The sequence below is a fragment of the Miniopterus natalensis genome, unplaced genomic scaffold (genome assembly GCF_054644295.1).
Source record: "Miniopterus natalensis isolate mMinNat1 unplaced genomic scaffold, mMinNat1.hap1 Scaffold_69, whole genome shotgun sequence".
NCBI classification, from domain to species: domain Eukaryota; kingdom Metazoa; phylum Chordata; class Mammalia; order Chiroptera; family Miniopteridae; genus Miniopterus; species Miniopterus natalensis.
The window spans coordinates 131,746-156,092 of NW_028269999.1; the positions used below are offsets into that span (position 1 = coordinate 131,746).

General features: G+C 39.3%; 1 long non-coding RNA gene and 1 pseudogene across 1 annotated transcript in view; one reads left to right on the forward strand and one right to left on the reverse strand.

Moving 5' to 3' along the window:
- The first annotated feature begins 2,565 nt into the window (after nucleotides 1-2,565).
- The window catches only part of LOC148090297 (uncharacterized), a 51,372-nt gene continuing 29,590 nt past the window's right edge, over nucleotides 2,566-24,347 (forward strand). The window contains exon 1 of the long non-coding RNA XR_015713886.1: nucleotides 2,566-5,080. This is a non-coding gene — a long non-coding RNA (uncharacterized LOC148090297). The remainder of the gene's footprint in view (nucleotides 5,081-24,347) is intronic.
- On the reverse strand, nucleotides 12,078-12,150 carry LOC148090298 (small nucleolar RNA U3; annotated as a pseudogene).

Sequence of the window (24,347 nt, forward strand, 5' to 3'; positions counted from 1 at the left end):
CTTCAGGCAGGTTAGTTCCTCCCCGAGTGTCCCAGGTCCTTTTAGGCTGCTCCCGGTGCTGGGCTCAGAGGGAGCGCCCGAGTGAGTCCGTGCGCGGCCCTTTAGGAGGAGCTGCTGGGGCTCCCGCAGCCTCCGTGACCCTCAGGGACAGTCCCGGCGGGTTTCACAGCCCAGAGTTGTGGGGACGTCTCTTCCCGGCCTGGAGCCCTGGGCTGGGGGCCTGCTGTGGGGCTGGGACCCCTCCCTCCTCTTGCAAACCTCCACCGCCGAGATTCCCTTCCCAGTTTCAACTGCAGCACCGGGTGTGGGCCCGCGGCCGCGTCTCCGTGATTCAGCCCCGATTGGCCCATGTCTTCGCCCCTCCTACTGGTCTTGGTGCTTCTTCAGGTCCCTGGTTGTGGGGCTTCTGTGCAGCCAGATTTCAGGAGGCTCAGAGTGATGGCGGTTCTGTATTTTAGTTTTACTTTTGATGTGGTTGCGGGAGGCAGCAGTGCAGCTGTTACGCCGCCAGCTTGTTTTCCTCCTCAGTGAGTCTTTTTTAAGTTAAGACTTAAATTCTTTAAAACATGTTCCAGTTGTGAAAATATAAAGAAGCAGGAAACCCTTTGAGATAAGCTCTTTTAGTAATTTTTCTTCTTAATAAACCAGGACTGTTGAAGATGACTTACTGCTCCAAAAGATGACCTTGAAATTTGTTTAAAATAAAATTTGTCTTAACAAGGAAGAAGCAAGAAATAGAAGGTTTCATTTCATAGCGATGGATGCTGTATTCTTTTTATATTTCTAGGTTTTTATAACTAGTAGAATATTTTAAAATCTTTTTTATTTAATAAAATCTTATAAAGTCAGATTGAGTTTTTATCTTTAAAGATAAGTCTTTATTGATATGAAATTTTGCCATTTATACCTTTGAATTCTCTCTTACTAATATATAAGAAAGATTTAGAGACAAAATAAGAAAACATATTCCTAATGTTCTATAAATAGGTTTACAAAGTCCATGAACTTGCAAATATTTTTCCAACCTGTTTTTGCCAAGCTCTCAACATGTCTCATTTAACTCTCATTCTCTTCTTACCTGGTTCTTGGCTAGTTAAGGCCTTTGTAAAACTTGTATTTAAAGGTAGGTCTATTCTCAGGTCTGCTGTGGCTTCAACTCTCAGGCATGAGTTGGGGCTCTCTTTAAGCCATACCTTGCTTCCCTATTATGGCATGTATCAGCTCAACTTTTTGGTAAGACTGTGGCTCATTACAGTAACTGCTACCACTGACCTTCCGTATTCCTGAATATTGGAGAGTGAGAGAGGCCAAGGAAGACCTGAAGTATGTCTAGGTGTGTATTGCTATGGTCAGGATTGGGAGAGAGATATGATGTCAGTTAGATACACTCCCTCCCACCTGGAGTAATCTGTTTCACTTTGTTATAATTTCTGATACTTTAAGTTATAGAAGTTTTTTTGTCAACAACTTATTTATTCCTCTTATCTCCTGACCCAGTTGTTCCTTTAGCACTTCAATGTCTACTCTGCCTTTTATGACACCATTCATCTGGGGGTGTTGGGGCATCTACTTAAAGCCTGGTAAAGATGAAAGTCTAGGTCCCCTTTTCTGGCATGGGTAGAGGTGGGACACAGTTTTTTTCTGGAGTGTTTGGCTGGAGTAGAATAGTTATTGTCTAAAAGTTATCTATCTTGTTAGACTGCCTATCTCTTAGTTATTCAGTTAGAGAAGGCTTTTGGGATTTTAAAAAATCTGTGCTAGTTGATATTTCCAGGTCTCCAGCTTTCTTCACCTCCAAATCTGGGATTTAAAAGGCAAAAAGGGTAATTCACCACCATGTTATACCATGGGTCCTGAGGTCCCTAGCTAATATGCCTTCTCTCCACCTTTCAGAGTCTTCCTGTGTTTCTTTTTTTTTAAAGATTTTTGAATTGATTTTTAGAGCTAGAACAAGGGGGGAGAGAGAGAGAGGAGAGAAGCATTGATATGAGAGTGAAACATTGATCAGCTGCCTCCCGCATGCCCCCTTCCTGGAGATCAAGCCTGAAACCCCGACAGGTACCCCGTCCGGGAATTGAACAAGCAACCTTTCAGCGTATGAGACAACATACAACCAACTGAGCCACACTGGCCAGGGCTTCCTATTTGTTTTTTGTTGTTTTGTATTTTTAAATATGACTTTATTGATTTCAGAGAGAGGCAGGGAGAGGGGGAGAGAGAGATAGAAACATCAATGATGAGAGAGAGTCGTTGATAAGCTGCCTCCTGCAGGCCCCCTACTGGGGATAGGCCCCATAACCCGGGCACATGCCCTGACTGGGAATTGAACCTCAATTGCCTGGATCATAAGTCAGTGCTGAACCACTGTGCCACACCAGCAGGGCTTCCTGTGTTTTTTAAATATATAACTTCCGCCCGACCGGGCGTGGCTCAGTGGTTGAGCATCGAGCTAGGATCCAGGCGATTGGGGTTTGATTCTCGGTCAAGGCACATGCCCCAGTTGCGGGCTCAATCAATGACTCTCTCATCATTGATGTTTCTATCTCTCTCTCTCCCTCTCCTTTCCTCTTTCTGAAATCAATAAAGATATATTTAAAAATAAAAAAATAAATATATAACTTCCAAGGGATTTAGCTGTTCTTAGTGGGAAGAGTAGGGAGAAGTACATCTTTGTCTACTTCATCTTCCTGGAAGCAAAGTCCCACCCACTCCCTGTTGGAAATAGATTTGTGGAACCACAGATATGCTCATTCATTTAGGCGTTATCTGTGCCAACTTTCATACTAAAATGGCAGATCCGTGCAGTTGCAACAGCGACCAGATGGCCTGCACATCTACTATTTACAGAAAATGTTTGCTGACCCCATCTCTAGAAGATTTAAGTGACTTGTTATGGCCACATGATCAGTTCGTGATAGACCAAGAGCTAAAACCAGTATCTTCAGGTATTTGGCTGTCTCTTTTTTCTTTTCTGAAATGTTAACTGTTTTGTTTCCAGTTTTGGAAGTATATTCTGATTTGGTACTCTATTGGAACACATTTTGTTCAATTAAATCACTATCTTTAATAGGATGTAGTCACAGACGATATTATAGATGAGGTCAGTTCTAGTATGTGCAAACTCACCTCTAGAGAGAGCACCATTAAGCTTTTCAAGAGAAAACATTTTAATCTCACGTATCTTGTTACACTGCACTGAAAATAAACGTGACTGTGGATTCTTTGAATATTAAAGTATAAAAAATAATATTTCTTATATTTGCTGTGTTTTTTTTTGAAAGCCTAAAGTTAGGATTTAGTATTATAAAGTTTCATCTTCTATTATTAGAGGCTTTATTATTACTGGAATAGGTCAATTATATTTTATAATAATGAAAGGTAAATTCTACTCCTTACCTGTAATTTTAGAAACTATATTTTTTCATATTGTGATGATTAAAATGAGTGGTGGTGTGAGGCTATATGTAGTTTAGCAATAGAAAAGGAAGCTTTCTCCCTAGATAGAGATATATTTTATCATGAGTAGTATATGCTTGAAAAATGTTCCAAACAATATAAACAGCATTCAGTGGAAAGTGAAAGTCCCTGTACTCTATAATGTTCATATGGAATAGTTTAATACTTACCTTTTTCTACCTTTGAATTTATAAGCATGTATAATGTATATTTGCATATTAAAAAAACTAAATAGACTCATACTATGCTTTTGATTTCTACTCACTGATACATCATGGACATAGGACAACTTTTAAACAAATAAAATCCTTAATTTTTTGCATTTCAGTATCAAAGGCATGCAAAGTTTGTAAATGACTATATTTTATACTATGGAGGCAAAAGAGAAGATTTCAAGCGATTTGGGTAAGTGCCATGAGGTTTAGGTAGAATTAGAGGGGGCTGTGGAGATAGATCTTTTGAAGACCCACAGCTGTTATGTCTTCTTGGTTCTGTAATTTTCCTCTGCTTCCCATTCTGATTTCCTTGTTATATCACAAGGTGGAGAGACCGTCCATAGCTCCTAGCTAAGTAGCTTCTCATGAACCCCATTTTTGTGGCAACAGGTAGCCTGCTGAGCCAGATCTGCCCCTGGCAATAACAGAATTTGTGAGCAATACAGATGTGCCTGATCGTACGGAATTTTTTTTCCCCTTAGGGAGGGCCTTTGACCTTTTTAAACCTCAGCATTTGGGATTGCTTTTTTAAGTGTAGGGAAAGCAAGAAACCTCACTCTAATATTTCCCACACATGAAATTGCTTCCTCTATTTGGGGCTCTTCAGAGCCTCTTGGTTTTGTGTGGGTTTTTCCCTCTGACTTAACAATTTTCTGAACTGGGAGAGCCCTGAAAAACTTTATGCTATCTTATCTATCCCAAACTTACTCCCTTCTCAATTTGGCCTGTACTCCCCAACAATCCCTGTTCTACCCCCAAACTTAGCATCTGGAAAAAGTATATTCCTCGACTCTCTTTCTTACTTATTCTTCCTAAGACACGGTAGTAAAATGAGGGATGGAACACTCTTCATATGTTTTTAAAAATTAGATCTCAATAGGGTGCGGTGATTGGCTTTTTAAAATTTTCATACATTTTTCCCTGTCCATTTAATGTTTCCTCAGATTTCTCATCCCAGCTTTGGTTATTTATCACCTTGTGTATAACTGAAACCAGTGCTAGAGATGGATGAATTTCTTATCCATTTAAATTGCTTCTGTAGTGGCACTCTTTATGGTGCACTGAAATGGTTTTTACAAACATATGTACATATATGCATACGCATAAAACTGTCTTTATCTCTGTGTATTATATATTTACTCAGGTGTCCAAAAATCTCACAGGACTGCTTAACCTCCTAAATTGACTAATTGTTTATATTAAATTGAAATAGTTTTATTTTCCAGGGAAAACGACAAGACAGACATGGCTGTCATGAGAAAATGAGATTTCTCTGGAGCGAGGAGGAGGGAGTGGACGAGAGCTGGTGGTTTCAGCCATCCGGCTGGCGCAGGGCGCGGCCGGTGCTCTCACCCTCTGCCACCCTGCGTGCAACAGCGCTGAACTGAGGACATGAAACCGTGTCTCAGGTCTGACTCTAGTTTGGTACTTGTGGTAATTTTTAGCAGTTTTAACTGACTTCTCATTGCTTGAGTTTGTCTTTAAAAAACATTTAGAAGAATATTGTCTGTTGTCCTATAATATGTTTCTTTAAAAAAAAATTTATTTTTATTATTTATCTTCACCTGAGGATATTGTTTCCATTGCTTTTCAGAGAGAGTGGAAGAGGGGGGAGAGAAACACCAGTGTGAGAGAGACATCGATTGGTTGCCTCCCACATGCCCTGACCCGGGCCGGGGAATGCGCCTGCAACGAGGTGCATGCCCTGGCAGAACTGAACCCAGGACTCTTCAGTCCACTGGCCCACACTCTAACCCCTGAGCAGACCAGCTAGGACTTCTTTAAAATTTCTAAAACTATTTTGGGGAAAAAATAACCTGAAAATGGTTCTAAAAATCCAAACATTACAAAGGCTGAAAAGTGAAGAGTGGGCTGGTTCTCCTTCTGACTGTCAGTCTTGTAGATTCCCTCTCTGAGAGAACTGTAAGAGTTAATGTCCCAATATTCTAGGCACATATAAGTAATAGACCTCTTTTAAAACATTAATATTTATATCATATGCATTATTTATTTGACATTGCTTCCAAGTAGCAAACCACAGTTGAATTTCTAAATGAAAATTTATATTTTTTATGAATCTAGGGAGAAGAGACTTGCAAAGAAACACTATGATAAATTATTCAAGGAATACTGCATAGCAGGTCTCAGTCAATGCAAAGAAAAGAAGTTATGCTTCCAAATATTTATAAAAGAAGGTTCTCACACAAGTACATGTTACTTTCTGTTATACTCTCATGCCTGCCGGAGCCCGCCGGCAGAGTCGAACGGTCCTGAGGAAGGGGTGAGGATGGAGAAAAGACAGACACAAAAAAGATGGGATCGGGAGGACTGCAGCTCGTGGCTGGCTGCCGCAGCCCCGAGTTCATTTTCTCTGCTCAATATATAGAGGCACTGCTGACTGTGCTGAATAGCACCCCGCCCCGCAGTCCTCCCCCTTGCCCGATACTAAGTAATTCCTCCAAGGCCCTAGGAACGCTCTTTCAGAGTAAACACCCTGCCTCCTGCAGGAGCTCAGGCCTTGGGAACTATCTTTATCTCGGCTTCTAATGGGAACTTGCGGGGAGGATTGAGTCCTTGGCTTGGCATGTGGCTTGACTATCCCTTAACCCTTTCAGGCCGGGGCCAGCTTCCTAATTAGCCTTTCTAGAATTTATGGCCGCAAGCTAAATTAGTATTGCTTTGGTGCCTCAAGGACTGGGTCAGGGAGCAGGGGAGCACCTCTGCAGCTCACCCAAGCAGCTCCTCTGTGCCTGGGGCCACAACGGCTCCCCACACATGTCCTAGATTATTCTTTTAAAGATGCTGCTCTAGTCTCAATTGCCCTGTATCTGTGAAGTATCATTTGGACATTTTAACTCTGAAGCTGTGGAATTTACAAAGGGCCCCTTAGTCAAGGGTGCTTCTTTGTGAGCTGAGGCAGAAAAGTCTAAAATTAAACACAAGTGGCTACTGGATCCTCTTTCATCTTGACTCTCACCTGAGCCTCTAGCATTTATAATGAATGATTTAACACTGCGGAATGATGTCGTTTCACAGATGAAATTGATAAGCTATATTTCCAAGTTCATTATCATTTATAAAGAAGCGGATGTATATCTTTTGTTATACAAATGTCTGTTCTAGTAAAATTAACTTTTTTTTTTTAAAAAATATATCTTTATTGATTTCAGAGAGAGGAAAGGAGAGGGAGAGAGAGAGATAGAAACATCAATGATGAGAGAGTCATTGATCAAGCCCACAACCCGGGCATGTGCCCTGACCAGGCATCGAACCCGGATCACCTGGATCCCAGGTGGACGCTCAACCGCTGAGCCCCGCCCGGCTGGGCGTAAAATTAACTTTTAACAGTGCTAATTAGTAATGGCAGATTTCCATTCCCACTTTACAGCTTACTTTAGTTAATATTAAAGGGATTTTTATTCCTATCTCAAATTTCACATTTGTAGCTAGAAAAGGTGACCCAAGAACATATGATCTCAGTTTGAAATGGGAGAGGGGGGAATGTTGCATAAATCTGTATGTTTGGGTAATGTACATTTATATTATATTAAGAAAGAGAGACAACCTATTTAAAAAGCTGTCTTAAATTTATTTATCATAAGGATTTTTTTTCATTTAAAAAATTAAATCTCAGAACCATGGTTGGTTTAATTTTTCAGTAGTACCTTTAATATATGGGTTGTGTCACAATATTCTTTTTAAAAAATATATCTTTATTGACTTCAGAGAGAGGAAGGGAGAGGGAGAGAGAAAGAGAGAAAAACATTGATCTGCTGCCTCCTGCACGCCCCCGACTGGGGATCAAACCCGCAACCTGGGCATGTGCCCTGGCTGGGAATCAAACGTCGATTACCTGGATCCTTGGTCAATGCTCAACTGCTGAGCCACGCCTGGCTGGGCCACAATATTCTCATAGGTAATAGTAGTGTCCATTTTTATAGCCCATGCACTTGGTGTATCCCAAAGCTTCCTCAGTTTCTTGTGAACTAGCTCTGATCTCTGTACTAGTTATTACCATATCGAATCTAAAAAGCACCCCACACAGCAGTTGGAGTTACCTGAAGTTACCACACTGCAAGCTGAATGTGAAATATAGGCCTTTCTAAGAACATAACAAAGCAGCTTTTTCAACTGGGACTCATTTATTGATTGTTTTTCAGTATTTATTGAGGACTAGGCTGTGTGTTGTGGATTAAAACATGGTGTCTGCCCTCCAAAAAAAGAGAAACAAAATGACAAACCTATAGTCTAGCTGAAGGGAGAGTGTGTACATACTAAATAATTAAATATGTGTATTCTCCACTTAAAAGAACACAGTATTTTACTGGAAATCATGCTTTAAAGAGGATAATCTTAAAACAAAGTATACTTTCGTATTAGAATATGATAAATAGTCAGATATGAGGGTTAGTGCATATGAGAAATCAGATATGACACAGGTTTTGAGTGTGAATACTAGACAAGTAGGAAATATGGAGGGAGGGGGACCTGACCTTAAAAAAAAAATTGAGACAATTTTTTTAGAGCAGTTTTAAGTTAACAGAAAAATTGAGGAGAAGATACAGAGATGTCCCATCTACCCCTTGCCCCACACATATGAGCAGTATCTTTTGGGGGGAAGATAATGACTGTCTTTGGCATACCATGTTTGAGGTGTTGGAGACAGAGTAGCACCTTTGATTTCCTTACTAGAATGCATTTTCTCAGTTTTATTTACCCAAAGACAGTGTTTTTGTTTTTAAATTAACCAGCTCCGAGCTCAGTGCCTACTACCTGTATGTATAGTAGATACTTAGGTATTTTTAGTGAATTCCAACCTTTGTCCCACATGTCCCTTTCCTTCTTTGTTGCTTCTTTCCTTTCATCGTTGAGAATTTGGTTGGATCGTTGCATCAGTTAGGAATTGATTCAGCTGCAGGGAGCAGCAAGCACTCCCAAAGAACATTGGCTTAAGTGAGCTAGAAGCCCATTTTCCTTTTACGTAAAAGTCCAAGCGGATGGCATGGAGCCTCGTGCTGTCAGGACCTTAGGGTCCGTCTCTCTTACCGCTTGCATGTGTGAGCTCTTTGTGCTGGACGGTGCAGTGAGAAGATGATGCTCAGCACCAAGCCCTGAGTCACTCCAGTGTTTAATCCAGTGTATCAGCAGGAAAATTTATATCTTCAGGAAAGAATATAAAAACATTCTGAGCCAAAACCTCTGTGTAATCTTTAATAGGAGGAAATATGGCAGTTGTTTGTGACACTTCTTATCTCCCCACAGGATATACTTCATGGTGACAGACACTGTTTTAATAATCAATTTTTAGCCTCAGAATGCTAAGCACAGCAAGTTGTTGCTTAATAATTATTTGTTGAATAGATTAATGAGTGGAAGAAAAAGTTTGGAAACTATTTTGTTATTCATTTGACTGCACTTCAATAGACATCCCAGTGTATGTTGGATGGAAAGCAATCCTCACAGACATGTATGGGTTTAAAAACAGTTATTTTTAATTTTTAATTTTTTTTTTCTTAGACTGGGAAGATATTATTTTCTTTGGGATTTAATTAGAATATTTTGAAATATTTTGGGCTCTCATTTTTTATTTCGTTTTAGATATGTCTTTATTGATTTCAGAGAGAGGAAGGGAGAGGGAGAGAGATAGAAACATCAGTGATGAGAGTTATTGATCAGCTGCCTCCTGCACTCCCCTTGCTGGGGATCGAGCCCGCAACCTGGGCATGTGCCCTGACCAGGAATCAAACCTTGATCTTCTGGATCCTATATTGATGCTCAACCATTGAGCCACACCAGCTGGGCTTGTGCCCTCATTTGCATTTAGTATACAAAATTGTCTAATTCAAGTAATAGATGATTTAAAAAAATAAAAAATAACAAAGTTAAGCAGGCAATGAACACTTCATCTGAATTGTTTCTCTTAATACAACAACCTATGAGATTAGGATTCTTTTTTTTTATATATATATGTCTTTATTGATTTCAGAGAGAGGAAAGGAGAGGGAGAGAGAGAGATAGAAACATCAATGATGAGAGAGTCATTGATCAAGCCCACAACCCAGGCATGTGCCCTGACTGGGAATCGAACCCCGATTGCCTGGATCCCAGGTCGACGCTCAACCGCTGAGCCACGCCCAGCCGGGCGAGATTAGGATTCTTATAATAAGGAAATAGACTGAGAAGTTTAACTTTCCTAAGGTCACAGAACTAGTTAAGGAATGGTAGAGCTTCCTTTGGGTCTGCGTGATTCTGGAGATGAGCTTTTAGCAATTATATAAGTAAGCTGAATAGAAAACTACACCATTAACTAGAATTTTGGTAAATTAGCATATGAATGTGAAAGATCTTAAAAGGCAGTTGAGAAAAATCATTTTTAGCCAAAAAACAAAGTTGTATTTAGGCGTCTGTAGGAAAGTCCCACTGTAGGGCTGCAGACTGATAACATTACTCTTTCCTGTTCATGACTATGCTGCTGTTGTGGAAAAAGGGCCAGACATGAATAATTGGGTGTGGTTGTGTTTTGGTAGAACTTTGTAAAAATAGGCAGCAGGCCTGTGGGCCACAGTGTGCTAGCCTGTGGTATAGTATGTAGCAGGTACTATTCTAAATACTTTATATGTATTATCCCATTTAAACCTCTTAACCCAAGAGGTAGGTACTTGTATTACTCCTACTTTACATATGAGGAGACAGGAACAACTAGGTTAAATAACTATTAAGTGGTAGAGCTAAGAAGTAAACCCAGCCTGACTCCAAAGGCCGCACACTCTTGCCCGATAGTGTAGTGCCTCTTCACTGTACATAACCTCTTTTCCTGTCAGTGTCATAGGATATATATGTATTTTTTATTATTGTTAATTTAGATATCTTATGTCTTGGAACCTATAACTTTTAAAAATAAAGAAGAATGTTCCTTAACAGATAAGTTGGTAATTCCCACTTTGATGAGAGTTTTTATCAGAAATGGGTGCTGGATTTTGTCAAATGCTTTTTCTGCGTCTATTGATATGATCATATGATTTTTGTCCTTCATTTTGTTTATGTGATGTATCACATTTACTCATTTGCAGATGTTGTGCCAGCCTTGCATCCCCAGAATAAATCCCACTTGGTCATGATGTATGATCTTTTTAATGTATTGCTGGATCCAGTTTGCTAGTATTTTAGTGAGGATTTTAGCATCTATATTAATCGGGGATATTGGCCTGTAATTTTATTTCTTTCTAGTGTCTTTATCTGGTTTTGGGATTAGGATGATGTTAGCCTCATAAAAAGAGTTTGGGAGTTTTTCCTTCTCTTGAATTTTCTGGAATAGTTTGAATAGAAAAGGTGTTAATTCTTCTTTGAATGTTTGGTAAAACTCGTGTGTAGATTCATCTGTTCCATGACTTTTGTGTGCTGGGAGTTCTGTGATTACTTCTTCAATTTCATTAGTTATTATCGGCCTATTCAGGTTTTCTGCCTCTTCCTGATTCAGCTTTGGAAGGTTCTAGGAATTTGTCCATTTCCCCCATGTTGTCCAGTTTGTTGGCATATAGTTGCTCATAGTATTTTCTTAAAACCCTTCATATTTCTCTTGGGTTAGTTGTTATATTGCCTCTTTCACTTCTGATTTTATTTATTTGAGTCCTCTCTCTTTGTTTCTTAGTGAGTGTGGCTAAAGGTGCATCAATCTGAGTTATCTTTTCAAGGAACCAGCTCTTGGTTTCATTGATTTTTTGTATTGTTTGTTTAGTCTCTATGTCATTAATTTCTGCTCTAATCTTTATTATTTCCTTACTTCTACTTCCTCGGGGCTTTTCTTGCTGTTCTTGTACTACTACTTTCAGTTGTGTGTTAGATGGTTCATTAGATCTTTTTCCTGTTTCTTGAGATAGGCCTGTAATGCTATGAATTTTCCTCTCAGGACTGCTTTCTCCATGTCCCATAGATTTGGGGTTGTTTTCTCTTCATTTTCATTTCTTTTCACGAAGTGTTTGACTTCTTCCTTGATTTCATTGGTAACCCATTCATTGTTTGATAGCATGCTCTTTAGCCTCCATGTGTTTGAATATTTTTGAGCTTTTTTATAGTGGTTGATTTCTAGTTTCATGGCATTGTGATCCGAGAAGATGCTTGATATGATTTCAAGCTTCTTGTATTTGTAGAGACTTGCCCTCTGCCCTATCATGTGGTCTGTTTTTGAGAATGTTCCCTGTGCTTTTGAGAAGAATGTGTATTCTGCTGCTTTGGGGTGAAATGTTATGGAAATATTATTTAAATCCATTAGGTCTAGTGAGTCATTTAAGGTCTCTGTTTTCCTGTTGATTTTTTGTCCTGATGATCTATCCAATGCTGAGAGTGGAGTGTTAAAATCCCCCTCTATGATTGTGTTGCTGTCAATATTCCCCTTAAAGTACCCCAAGAACAGATGCTCTACACGCTCAGAGAAACTTCTCTAGTAACAAACTATAGAAAGGATCCCTGAAAGTATAGTCTTCAAATCCGTTTCTCAAGCTCCTCTAAGTATACAACATTGAAGGTTGTACATCACTGCTGCGAGAGGTTAAACAATGCAAGATAAAACTTATTCCAACAGTTAATATACACTTTTCTCCAAAGACTTTGAAGTAAAAAGCACCAATGTAGTGACTGAGAGTTGTTTCAAAGATAAATACATGCATTTTATCTCTTTGCAGCGAGTTTCCATCCTGGAATTAACAAGCATTTTTTAATGTGTAGAAAGTTGATATCTTCTGGAGAGTTGTGTCATATAACAGCCTCTCATGTTAAGAGCATGTTGCAAGATTAATTATTTGGATAACTCCTCTTTTTGTAGCTTTGAGAGTGCTTACAGCTTTGCTGAAATCCAGCTTCCTATGAATTAATTTTACACTGCTCATTCCATGTGTCCACAAGGAGCTGCTGTTTGAAATCCTAAACATACACTGTTCCAATTTGGCTTGTTAATTTTAATACCTAGGCATTGGTTTTCTGTTATGTCTTGTAAAATACAACTATTATTTAGAGGATCATTCAATCTTTGATTAAATACACAAGTGAAGCACTTTGCAAAGTGCTCCTCTCCTGTGTGATGTGTTACAAGGAAACGTTCTTTAAGAAAGTTGCCTGTTTCCCCATGTTTCACTCACTTTGTAGCAGTTTCAGTTTTAAACATGATGAGACTCTAAAAGTGGTGTTTCACATATGTACAATTTGTAACCCTCCAGCACAGAATAAACAGGTTTTACCTCTTTTAGGAAACTCAAAGCAAATTGAAACCCTGAAATCTTATTCCTCACAGTCTGTCTTATGAGCTTGTGAAAATGTAAGAATTTCATCAATAACCTGAAGTAATTCATGCTTTGGTTCACTGGAAACTATTGAATTTCACTGCAAAATGACTTTTATGGTTAGTTTTATTATTTAAATGCTTTAGGTATAGGAATGTGTTTGAGCAAGAGTTACCTAGTGTGGGTTTTCATGGGTTAACAGTAATTTGTGCTAAATATCCATGTTTTTCAAGATATTCTCAGTATACAACATTGAAGGCTGTACATCACCGTTGTGAGAGGTTAAACAATGCAAGACAAAACTCATTCAACCAGTAAATATACACTTTTCTCAAAAGACTTTGAAGGAGCAAGCACCAATGTAGTGACTGGGGTGTTCTTTGAAAGGGAAATACATGCATTTTATCCCTTGGAATGATTTTCCATCCTGAAATTAACGACACACTTTGTATTATGTAGAATGTTAATATCTTCTGGAGAATTGTGCCATATAACAACCTCTCATCAATGAATATGTTGCAACATTCATTATTTGCATAACTTCTCCATTGGTTGTTTAGGGAGTGCCTACAACTGTGCCCAAATCTCGCTTCATACGAATTCCTTTCACAGCGTTCATTCCAAGTGTCCACAAAGAGCTGCTGCTTGAAATCCCCAATAGTCACTGTTCCAGTACTGGTTTGCTAATTTCACAACCTAGGCATTGGGTTCCTGTTATGTCTTGTGAAATACAAAGAATATTTCAAGGAACATTCAGTCTTTGAGTAAATACACAAGGGAAGTCCTTTGCAGAGTGCTCCTCTCCTCTGTGATTTGTTATAAAGTAAAGGTCTTTAAGAGAGTTGCCTGTTCCTCATGCTTCACTCTGGAGCAGTTTCAGTTTTACACATGATGATGCACTAAAATGCTGTTACACATGTGTAGAGTGTGTAACCCTCCACCACTGAATAGACATGTTATACCTCTTTTAGGCAACTCAAGGTAAACAGAAATACTGAAACCTTACTGTTCTTCAAAGTCTTTCTTATGAGCTTGTGCAAAAGTAAGGATTTGGTCGATGACATGATGTAATTCATGCTTTACTTCCCTGGAGGCGATGATTGAAATGAACATTTGTACAGACACGGTTCAATTTCCCTGCAAAATGACCTTATTTTCTGGTTAGTTTGATCATCTAAATGCTTTGAAAAACACTGTCACTACACTGGCACTTTCTCCTTCAAAGTCTTTTGAGAAATGTGTTTCTTTCCTGGTAGAATGAGTTTGTCCCGCATGGTTGAACCTCTCACAATGGTGATGTACAGCCTGCACTGTTGTATACTTAGATGCCTTAGATCGTGTGTGAACAACAGATGCCTATTGTGGGGTTTTATGGATTACAAGTAAGTTGTGCTACAGATTCATTTTTTCAAGATACTCTAAGTGCCAGGGTCCAGCCCCAGTCAGTGGTCCAGGGGTCCCCAAAGGTGTGAATGGCATCGGGGAAGAATGCAGGACACGGAGACAGCGTTCGGAGCATCAGGACAATCAGCTTCTCTCTTTATTGCCTTGTTACAACTGTATTTATACTATTTGATTTTATTGCTGGTTAAACAACATGACATCATGCTTTGTTATGGTTTCTGTTTTGGCCTTTCACAGTTAACGATTGTACCTTCTTATCTGACCTTTGCTAAAGAATTTACATCTGTTTAGGTATGTTAATTTTAGTCTTATCTATTGTTTGTATTTCTGTAGGCTATTCTACAGGTTCATCTCTAGTTTGTTATTTATATTCTGAAGTTACTATTTTATTGCTCTACCGTATAGCTAAAAGGAGAATAACTAGGCCAGCTTTTCTTATGTAAAGGTTATGCGAGTCCTAAGTAAAGGTTCTGCAGCTTGCGCATGATTGTTTTTAGCTATGGTGACTGCCTGCCTGTCTGGCACCCAGCCTCAGTCTCTCTGCTTACATTCCCTGCAGCAGTCCATCCTCATTGTAATACCCTGTGTATGGTTATTCTGTGTATGATAAGGGTTCAGGTGTAGATTGAAATAATCTCTTTCCTAGACTGCTCTTTCCTTGTGGGGATTCCCAGAGTTTTTCATTAATATAAACATCGCCCAGTAATACATTCCTTAGTGGGAACTCACTGATGGACTCCCTGTGGATTGCCCTGTGCCAGCAAATCAGCAGAGGCCCCAACCAAGGCCTCTTCCCTGGTGGGAAACTTCCTGTGGTAGTGGGCCTAACACGTCCCAAACTTTCTGCTGACAGTCTGAGTTCCTCATAAGCGGCACATAATTTTCCCGTACTCTTTGGGGCTTTTACTGAATCATTGTCTTTTCCAGTTCTGTCTGATTCCCCTGCTAGGGAAAAGTTTCCAGCTAGGGCAAAACTCTTTTCTGGTGAAGTGACTCGGGTAAGACACAGAGTGTTAGAAAGGGGAACAAGCATAGGAAGAGGGCTATGCCATACACGAAGTCCCACAGAGCATTTGCTGTGCACATGTCTCCTCCTTGCATACTATGTCAAGGAGCAAGGATGGAACGGCTTCCGGCATCTAAGTATAAACAGTGCAGGCTGTACATCACCATTGCGAGAGGTTCAGCCATGCAGGACAAAAATCATTCTACCAGGAAATAAACACATTTCTCCAAAGACGATGAAGGAGAAAGTACTAGTGTTCTTCAAAGAGAAATGCATGCATTTCATTTCATTGCAGTGAGTTTCCTTTCTAGAATTAACTCACATTTTGTACTGTGTAGAATGTTTATATCTTCTGGAGGGTTGTGTCATATAACACCCTTCATTTAGGAATATGTTGCAACACTCATTACTTCCCTAACTTCTTGGTTGGTTGTTTTGGGAGTGCTTACAACTGTGACCAAATCACACTTCATAGGAATTCAGCTCACAGCACTCATTCCAAGTGCCCACAAAGATATGCTGCTTGAAAGCCCATACATTCACTGTTTCAGTACTGGTTTGCACGTTTCACTACGTAGGCATTGGGTTACTGTTATGTCTTCTGAAATACAAGGAATATTTCGAGGATCATTCAATCTTTGAGTAAATTGACAAGGGAAGTCCTTTTTTGAGTGCTCCTCTACTCTGCGATGTGTTATAAGGTAAATTTCTCCAAGAAAGTTATGCAGTGTGTGTTTCCCTGGATTACAAGTCATTTGGGACACATAATCCGCGTTTTTCCACATTCTCTAAGGAAACAACATAGAAGGCTGCACATGAGGCTTGCAAGAGGTGAAATAATGCATCCCAAAACTTATCCCACCAGTGAAAATACACGTTTCTACAAAGACTTTGAAGGAGCAAGCACCAATGTAGTGGCTGAGTGTTTTTTCAGAGAGAAACACACGCATTTCATCCTTCTGCAGTGAGTTTTCAGCCTGGAATTCATATGCACTTTGTACTGTGTAGAATGTAGCTATCTGCTCGGGGGTTGTGTCATAGAAGCACCTTTCCTGCAGGAGCTTATTGCAACATTCATTGTTTGGCTAAGTTCTCTAGTGGTGGTTTTGGAAGGTCTTTCAACTTTGGCCAAATTCCGCTTCGTACCAATTTTTTTTCATAGTGCTCTTTCCAAGTGTCCACAAAGAGCTGCTGCTTGAAAACCTACACATGCACTTGTCCCATGCTGGTGTGCTCGTTTCACTACCTAGATATTGGTTTCCTGTTATTTCTTTTAAATTACAAGCCTTCTTTCCAGGGTCATCCCATCCAGGAAATTGACAAGGGAAGTCCATTTTTGAAAGCTCCTCTTCTCTGGGATGTGTTCTAAGGTAAATGTCTCCAAGAAAGATACCTATTTCTCCATTCTTCACACAGTTTATAGCAGTTTCAGTTTTAACACATTGTGTACTGCTCACGAGTTTTCTCATGTTTCACGCCCCATCTGTTAAGTACTGCTCACGAGATTTCTTGTTTTCCTGCGCCATCTTTTAAGGACCACTCATAAGTTTTCTCGTGTTTCATGCCCCATCTGTTAAGGACCGCTCACGAGTTTTATCGTTTTTCACGCGCCATCTGTTTTGGACCTTAGATGTCAACACAGTGACTTGTCTACATCGAATGAAGCAATCTCATTGGTGGAAACCGTGCAGGTCAATCTACAAAAAAACTATATAATTGCACCAACCCATAAAGCATTGCAGTTACATTGTATTTTGGTCATTCGAGTAGTCTTTGTCTTCAAGTTCCTGGCGCTTAAAAATTCCCTCTCTCAGAAAAAGGAAGGAAACCAACGAAACTGATACACCTCTGGAAGTATTTAACAATAATTTATCAGATATTCCTAGTGAGAAAGAAGATGCGGATGACTGTTTTGACGATTCCGGAGACGATTCTACTGACTCTACTGACAGTGAAATTATTAGACTTGTAAGGAAGTGCAAGGTGGAGGTGCTTTCAAGTGATTCTGACATGGACGAAGCTACTGATAATTGTTGTTCTGAAATTGACACACCACCACGCTTACAGATGTTTGAAGGTCATGCTGGGGTCACTACATTTCCTTCTCAGAGTGACTCTGTACCTCGGTGACCAATCTCTTTTTTGGTGATGAATTGTTTGAGATGTGCAAAGAGCTGTCCAACTATCACGATCAAACCGCAATGAAATGCAAAACACCATCTAGAACACTAAAGTGGTCTCCAGTTACACAGAAGGACACCAAGAAATTCCTTGAGCTAATTATTCTGATGGGTCAAACAAGAAAAGATAGCTTGAAAGACTGTTGTTCAACAGATCCTTTGATATGTACCCCTATATTTCCACAGATAATGAGTTGCCATAGATTTGAGCAAATATGGACATTCTGGCATTTCAATGATAACACCCAAATGTACAGTAGCTCGGGGAGACTTTCCAAGATTCAACCTGTGCTGGATTATTTCCTGCATAAATTTTGAACAATATACAAAACAAAGCAACGGTTGTCTTTGGACGAGTCAATGATTCCATGGAGAGGAGGTTTAAAATTTCTCATGTACAACCCAGCGAAAATAACAAAATACGGTTTACTTGTTCGGATGGTGTGCGAGAGTGACACCGGCTATATCTGCACTATGGAGATATGCACTGCTGAAAGAAAGAAATTGCAAGAAACTGTTCTTTCAGTCCTTGGACCCTATCTTGGCATATGGTACCATATTTTCCAGGATAATTATTACAGTGCTACATCTGCTGAATTGCTGTTACAGAACAAAACTAGATTCTGTGGGACTATTACGAAGAGTAGCGGTTTATCGTCAAATTTGAAAATGAAAACATCAAGAATGAAGAAAGGTGACATAATATTTTCCAGAAAAGGCGATATTCTTCTCTTAGCATGGAAAGACAAGCGGGTTGTCTGAAGGATATCAAAGATCCATGACACTTCTGTCTAGACAACAGGAAAAAAAATAGAAAAACGGGAGAGAATATTGTAAAACCTACCTGCATCAAGGAATACAATGCCCACATGAAAGGCTTTGACCTTGCAGATCAATTCTTTTCGTGTTGTTCCATTCTTTTTTTAAAAAAAAATTTTAATTTTTGTTTAAAATATTACAGATGTCCCTTTTTCTCCCCAATGGCCCGTTCCACCCCATCCTTTCCCCCTCCCCAGTCCCTCTCCCCACCATTGTCCGTGTCCTTGGGTTATGCCTTTATGCATATAAATTCTTTGGTTATTCTCTCCCCCTCCACCCACCCGCCCTCCTCCATCCCTCTGACATTCGTTAGTCTCATCTTTGCTTCCATGTCATTGAATCTATTCTGTTCATCAGTTTATTAAGTTCTTTAGATTCCTCATATAAGCCAGATCATGTGATATTTGTCTTTCACTGCCTTGCTTATTTCATTTAGCATAATATTCTCCAGGTCCATCTATACTGTCCCAAAGGGTAGGAGATTCTTCATATTTACAGCTGCGTAGTATTCCATGGTGTGAATGTCCCACAGCTTTTTATCCACTCAGCTACTGATGGGCACTTGGGCTGTTTCCAGATCTTAGCTATTGTAAACTGTGCTACTATGAACATTGGGGTGCGTATATCCTTTCTGATGAATGTTTCAGGATTCTTAGGATACATTCCTAGGAGTGGAATCACTGGGTCAAACGGCAGCTCCATTTTTAGTTTTTTGAGGAACCTCCATACTGTTTTCCATAGTGGTTGCACCAGTCTGCATTCCCACCAGCAGTGTACTAGGTTCCCCTTTCTCCACACCCTCGCCAGCACATGTTGTTTGTTGATTTGTTGATGGAGCCATTCTGACAGGTGTGAAGTGACACCTCATTGTGGTTTTAATTTGCATCTCTGATGATTAGCGACGTTGAGCATTTTCTCATGTGTCTCTTGGCCATCCGTATGTCCTCTTTGGAGAAGTGTCTATTCAGGTCCTTTGCCCATTTCTTAATTGGGTTGTTTGTCTTCCTCTTGCTGAGTGCTATGAGTTCTTTGTACACTTTGGAAATTAGCCCCTTATCAGATTCATCCTTGGCAAATATGTTTTCCCAGACCATGGGGTTCCTTTGTATTTTGAGGCTGTTTTCTTTTGCTGTGCAGAAGCTTTTTAGTTTGACGTAGTCCCATATGTTTATTTTTTCTTTTGTTTCTCTTGCCCTAGGAGATGGATCAGTGAAAAGTCCACTACGTGGGATGTCTGTGACTTTACTGCCTATGTTTTCTTCCAGGATTTTTATGGTTTGGTGACTTACATTTAAGTCTTTTATCCATTTTGAGTTTATTTTTGTGTATGGTGAAAGTTGGTGGTCTAGTTTCATTTGTTTGCATGTATCTGTCCAATTTTCCCAGCACCACTTATTGAAGAGACTGTCCTTACTCCATTGGATGCTCTTGCCTCCTTTGTGAACTATTAACTGACCATAATGGTGTGGGTCTATTTCTGGGGTCTCTGTTCTGTTCCATTGATTTATGTGCCTGTTGTTGTACCAATACCAGGCCGTTTTGATTACAGTGGCTTTGTAATACAGTTTGAAGTCTGGTAATGTGATCCCTCCCACTCTGTTGTTTTTTCTCAAGATGGCTGCAACTATTCGGGCTCTTCTTTGGTTCCATATAAATTTTTGAAATGTTTGTTCTAGGTCTGTGCAATATGCTGTTGGTATTTTCATAGGCATTGCATTAAATTTATAAATTGCTTTGGGGAGTATAGACATTTTAATGATATGAATTCTTCCAATCCATGAGCGTGGTATATTCTTCCACTTGTTTAAATCTTCCTCTATTTCTTTTTTCAGTGTCACGTAGTTTTCTGAGTACAGGTCTTTTACATCCTTGGTTAAGTTTATTCCTAGGTATCTTATTTTTTTAGTTGCAATGGTAAATGGTATTGCTTTTTTAGTTTCGCTCTCTGAAAGTTCATTGTTGGTGTATAAGAATGCCATTGATTTCTGGATGTTGATTTTGTATCCAGCTACCTTGCCAAATTTGTTTATCAAATCTAGTAGTACTTTGATGGAGTCTTTAGGGTTTTCTATGTACAGTATCATGTCATCTGCAAATGGCAGTTTTACTTCCTCCTTTCCAATTTGGATACCTTTTATGTTTTCTTCCTGTCTGATGGCTATGGCGAGGACTTCCAGTACTGTGTTGAATAAGAGTAGTGAAAGTGGACATCCCTGTCTTGTTCTGGTTTTTAATGGAAATGGTTTTAGTTTTTGCTCATTGAGTATGATGTTGGCTGTAGGTCTGTCATATATGGCCTTTATTATGTTGAGGGATGATCCCTCTATTCCCACTTTGCTGACAGTTTTTATCAGAAACGGGTGCTGGCTTTTGTCAAATGCTTTTTCTGCGTCTATTGATATGATCATATGATTTTTGTCCTTCATTTTATTTATGTGATGTATCACATTTACTCATTTGCGGATGTTGTACCAGCCTTGCATCCCTGGAATAAATCCCACTTGGTCATGATGTATGATCTTTTTAATGTATTGCTGGATCCGGTTTGCTAGTATTTTAGTGAGGATTTTAGCATCTATGTTCATCAGGGATATTGGCCTGTAATTTTCTTTCTTTGTAGTGTCTTTATCTGGTTTTGGGATTAGGGTGATGCTGGCCTCATAAAAAATATTTGGGAGTTTTCCCTCCTCTTGAATTTTCCTGGTATAGTTTGAATAGAATAGGTGTTAATTCTTCTTTGAATGTTTGGTAAAACTCACCTGTAAATCCATTGGGTCCAGGACTTTTGTTTGTTGGGAGTTTTTTGATTACTGCTTCAATTTCATTAGTTGTTATCGGCCTATTCAGGTTTTCTGACTCTTCTTGATTCAGCTTTGGAAGGTTGTATGCTTCTAGGAATTTGTCCATTTCCCCTATGTTGTCCAATTTGTTGGCATATAGTTGCTCATAATATTTTCTTACAATCCTTTGTATTTCTGTTGGATCAGTTGTTATATCGCGTCTTTCATTTCTGATTTTATTTATTTGGGTCCTCTCTCTTTGTTTCTTAGTGAGTCTGGATAAAGGTACATCAATCTTACTCACCTTTTCAAAGAACCAGCTCTTGGTTTCATTAATTTTTTAAATTGTTTTTTTGTCTCTATGTCATTAATCTCTGCTCTGATTTTTATTATTTCCTTCCTTGTACTTCTATGGGGGTTTTCTTGCTGTTCTCGTTCTAGTTTTTTTAGTTGTTGTGTTAGATGGTTCATTAGATCTTTTTCTTGTTTCTTGAGATAGGCCTGTAATGCTATGAATTTTCCCCTCAGGACTGCTTTTGCCACATCCCATAAGTTTTGGGTTGTTGTCTGTTCATTTTTGTTAATTTCCACGAAGTGTTTGATTTCCTCCTTGATCTCCTTGGTAACCTATTCATTGTTTAATAACATGCTATTTAGCCTCCATGTGTTTGAATATTTTTGAGATTTTTAATAGTGGTTGATTTCTAGTTTCATGGCATTGTGATCCGAGAAGATGCTTGATATGATTTCAATCTTCTTGAATTTGTAGAGACTGCCCTGTGCCCTAACATGTGGTCTATTTTTGAGAATGTTTCATGTGCACTTGAGAAGAATGTGTATTCTGCTGCTTTGGGGTGAAATGTTCTATAAATGTCAATTAAATCCATTAGGTCTAGTGATTCATTTAAGGTCTGCGTTTCCCTGTTGATTTTTTGTCTTGATGATCTGTCCAGTGCTTACAGTGGGGTGTTAAAGCCCCCCAGTATGATTGTGTTGCTGTCAATCTGCACTTTAAAGTCCCCCAAGAATTTTTTTATATATTTAGGTGCTCCTGTATTGGGTGCATAAATGTTTATCAGGGTTATTTCCTCCTGTTGGATTGATCCCTTTAGTAATATGTAGTGACCATCCTTGTCTCTTGTTATGGTCTTTATTTTGAAGTCTGTTTAGTCAGAAATAAGAATTGCTACTCCAGCTTTCTTTTCCTTTCCATTTGCATGGAATATTTTACACCATCCCTTCACCTTTAGCCTGTGTGATTCTTTTGCTCTCAGGTGGGTCTCTTGTAGACAGCATATATTTGGGTCCTGTCTTATCCATTCAGCTACCCTTTGTGTTTTCATTGGACCACTTAACCCATTTACATTTAAGGTTACTATTGATATCGACTTACTTAGTGCCATTTTCCCCCTTTATGCTGATGTACCTTTCTCTCACTATTCCTTCTTTTTCTTAAAGCAGTCCTTTTAGCATTTCTTGCAATGCTGGTTTAGTGGTACTGAAATCCTTTAGCCTTTTTTTTGGTCTGGGAAACTTTTTATTTCACCTTCAATGTTAAATGATAGCGTTGCTGGATAAAGCAATCTTGATTGCATGTTCTTTCTTTTCATTACTTGCAGAACTTCATGCCACTCCCTTCTGGCTTGAAGAGTCTCTGTTGAGAAATCAGCTGTCAGCCTTATGGGGGTTCCCTTGTAGGTCACTGCTTGTCTCTCTCTTGCAGCACTTAATATTTTCTCTTTGTCCTTGACATTGCCATTTTAATTATGATGTGTCTCGGAGTGGGTCTCTTTGGGTCCCTCTTGTTTGGAACCCTGTGTGCTTCCTGAACTCATGTGGCTTTCTCCTTCGCCAGCCTAGGGAAGTTTTCTATCATTATTTCCTCCACGAAGTTCTCTATCCCTTGCTCTCTTTGCTCCCCCTCTGGCACTCCTATAATGCGAATGTTGTTTCACTCATGTTGTCCCAAAGCTCCCTTTGACTGTCTTCATGTTTTTTAAGTGTTTTTTTCTTTTTGCTGCTCTGATTGTGTGATTTTTTCTACCTTGGCTTCTAAGTCAGTTATTCTATCCTCTGCTTCATTGAGCCTGCTTTTAATTCCTTCCAGTGCATTCTTGATATCAGATACTGCATTCTTTTTCTCTGTCTGATTTTTGTTTATATTTTGTATCTCTTTTCTCATGTTTTCACTAAGGTCCTCGATCTTATCATCTAGAGTCTTCTTAAGTTCCTTGAACATCTTCATCATCAATACTCTGAACTCTGTTTCTGATAACTTGCTTAACTCCATCTCATCAAAGTCTTTTTCTGACGATGTTCCTTTTCTTTAATTTGGAGGTTGTTTCTTTGTCTCCCCATTTTGGTAGGTCTTAGTGTTTGTATCTCTATATTAGATATATTTGCTGTCCCCCAGTCTTGTGGGATGGGATTTTGCCTTGTGGGTCCAGTGGAGCCCAGAGGTGTGTTTTCCTTACACCTCTGAGCTCTTCGCTCCTGGCGTGTCCCTCTTGTGGGTGCTCCTTTTGTGATTTCTTTATGTTCTCCTGTTGTGGTTGGGTCTAGATTGTTGTAGATCAGTCCTTGGGAGAACCCTCCTCTCAGGTTGGCTAACTGTGTCTCAGCCCCAACCTCGATGTGTAAGCTGTTGTATGGGTGCTGGCAAGGCAGGACAATACACAACTAAAATTCAGGAAACAAGAGGTATCTTACAAAATATCTTGACAGTCACAATGAAAATAACCCATGTGAAAATAGAACTGGAAGGGTGAAGGGAGAACACACACACACAAAAAGAAAATGCATAAAAAGAAAGAAAGAAAGAAAAGTAATGCTTAGAGAGAGAGATGTATATTATTGTTAATACTGGTGAATATTTAGAAAATAATAAACTAAAATGTAAAAAATGAAGAAGCTACTGGGAGATAACAGAAGCAGAGAAAAGATTCTGAAAGAAGGTCCAGCAAAAAATTAAGGGAGAAAATAGGAATAGGATAATAGTTGAAAATGAGAAAACAAAAATACAATAAAGAGAATAAGAGAAACTAACAATCGGACAGGAAGACAGAACGGGGCATAATGAAAGAATGAAAGAAAAGTAGAAAAAGACAAAAGAAAAAGAAGAAAAAAGTTATGCCAATGGATTGAGAGGAGAGAGAGAGACAAAGCCCAGGCAAGGAGGGAATCCAGTAAGAGATTTGTGGGAAACTATAGAGGAA